General features: G+C 40.2%; 1 protein-coding gene across 1 annotated transcript in view; it reads left to right on the top strand.

The window, feature by feature from the left end:
* Positions 1 to 2,294: 2,294 nt before the first annotated feature.
* Positions 2,295 to 2,500, top strand: part of LOC122246013 (uncharacterized) — a 9,740-nt gene continuing 9,534 nt past the window's right edge. The window contains exon 1 of the mRNA XM_086556214.1: positions 2,295 to 2,500. This exon is cut by the window's right edge and continues 377 nt beyond it. The gene's annotated coding sequence lies outside the window, so the exon portion shown is untranslated.

Genomic DNA, 2,500 nt, shown 5'->3' with positions numbered 1-2,500 from the left:
TGAAACAACCTCAACTTATCGGTAAGCGAATGACATGACAGTTAAAAAAGGCAAAAGATTTTCGAAATTTAACTGTGATCCATAATAATCATATATTCTGAGAGAGAAATTTAATATAAATGGATACATGATATAGAATGTATGAATATCTCCAGGATGTAAAGTGAAATGTTCATCTTTTTCAAATTAATAGTGTAGTTCTAAATTTTCACATTTTCACGCATTTCCTTCTTCCGTATTAAATAGTTAACTAAAGCCATGAGTGGCAAGGCTAAACGCTTGGTAAGTATTCATTCGTGAGTTATGTTCGTACAGATGATAGGGGGATTATGAAAGGCGTCCATATGAATCTGGCGTGTCTGGGGGAGGTTACTGATGGGGACGCACGAGGGAGAGAGAGAGAGAGAGAGAGAGAGAGAGAGAGAGAGAGAGAGAGAGAGAGAGAGAGAGAGAGATAAAGAGAGAGAGAGGGAGAGAGAGAAAGAGAGAGAGAGAGAGAGAGAAAGAGAGAGAGAGAGAGAGCGACAGAGAGAGAGAGAGAGAGAGAGAGAGAGAGAGAGAGAGAGAGAGAGAATCGCCAATTTTTGAGAGAGATGCTAGTGTGTCAGGGGAACTTTAGTCTTCGAGTCCATAATAGAGCTATGCCAATCAGTGACAGCGTGAGGTTCGAGCCAGAAGTGAACTGCTTCGGAGGTGACAGTGCCGGGGGGGGGGGCACCCTGGGGACGGCTTCAAGGGAGGACTCGTGCAATTCAAGGACTTCCCGAGGCGTGATTTAAAAAGCCGTGCATAGACAGAGGGACAGAGGTGTGGACTGACAAGGAAGATGAGCGCAAAGTAGGGCTGGTGAAGCAGTCAGTATTGTTCCAGCAGACTTGAGGAAAGTGATAGATGAAGGGAAAAGCATGGGTCAAGCCAGGACAGGATGGATTGGGAGACCTATCAACGTTTCCAAATCAAAATTTCACCAGATGTGACCAACGGATTAAGGTTTTGTAGAAATCAGATATACTTTGTCGATTAGGTCGTATTTTCATCATAATTTAGCTTCATCCTTGTAACGCCCTGACCACGTGATGTGCTATTTTTTTTTTTTTTTTTTTTACTCACTGGGTATAATGCTTCTTTTGTCATTTTCAGGATGTACTATGAACTTGAGCTAGCCAATCAGGCGTGTGTTCGTGAGTAGATTAATTACTCCCCTAATTTTTTTTATTTTATTTGGTCTTCAGGTAATGATCTACAGCAATTATCTATTTACCCCCCCCCCCCCAGGTTATCCACAGGGTTAGCAACCACCATGATATGTACGGTGCAAGAACACATAATGTTTTTTAGGTAGAGAAATGATAATGCATGACATACTTTCACTTTTTATTTTAAAATCATAAAACAGCAAGCATCTCCCAAAAATACTGTTGCTCAGACATTTAAATGCCATCTGTTTACTCCTATGTTTAAAAGATAGGTAACTACCTAGATTGGGATAGACAATTGTTTGAGAGGTATCACATAGGAGGAGGAGGAGGAGGAAGAGAAGAAGAAGAAGAAGAAGAATAGCCTCGAGGTATCACATAGGAGGAGGAAGAGAAGAAGAAGAAGAAGAATAGCCTCGAGGTATCACATAGGAGGAGGAGGAGGAAGAGAAGAAGAAGAATAGCCTCGAGGTATCACATAGGAGGAGGAGGAGGAAGAGAAGAAGAAGAATAGCCTCGAGGTATCACATAGGAGGAGGAGGAGGAAGAGAAGAAGAAGAAGAAGAAGAAGAATAGCTTCTACGGTTTACTAAGTACGTTGCTTACGAGGACGTACCGCGGCCTAACAATTCAGCTCGCTAGTGGCTGCCATGTTGCCATGTTGCGTCCATGAAGGCAAGTATGAAGCGTATCCAACAAGACGCCAAAACTTCTATATGTTGCAACACCCATACTAATGGAGGTAAGGTCTTAAAATCATATCTTTCCTTAGTTTAATAGTTGCTGTTCAAGATTAAATGATAAGAATTGGTCAAGATGAAAGGTACGAAAACTTTGCGTAAATTCATACTAGCCATGCTGCACCATTCCTGGGATACGTAACCTAATTCACTGGGAAAACATGCTGGTCCTGCTATATCCTAATAGGGTTAATTGCCATGGTTTACTGGGAAGTATGTCTGATATGGCAACTGATGAAATGTCGAAAGGACATCCTCTCCCTTCGGCCCTTCATCAAGGATTCCAGGTAGATTCTTAATATTGTATGTTTGTTCTGTGCCTGTTTAACTTAACTTTTTTTTAAACTTTTTTTTTTTTTTTTTACTTTTTTTTTTTACTTTTTTTGTTCTGTAACTGTTTAACTGTTTAAGACGACGTCTTGAGAGAATATGAGGTGTGGATTTATTGAAAAAAAAAAATTATTGACGCTTTACAGTTTATGATTCAAGGCCAACTTGGAAATAGAATTAGTATTATGCTAACCAAAAAAGAAGAGAAACATTTTGAGCTCTGAATGATTAGAT

Source organism: Penaeus japonicus, unplaced genomic scaffold (genome assembly GCF_977035675.1).
Source record: "Penaeus japonicus unplaced genomic scaffold, GWHDUDI00000001_assembly GWHDUDI00000032, whole genome shotgun sequence".
In the NCBI taxonomy this organism is placed as follows: Eukaryota; Metazoa; Arthropoda; class Malacostraca; order Decapoda; family Penaeidae; genus Penaeus; species Penaeus japonicus.
The sequence above is the reverse complement of the archived record's forward strand: the minus strand, read 5'-3'. Positions and strand labels throughout refer to the sequence as shown.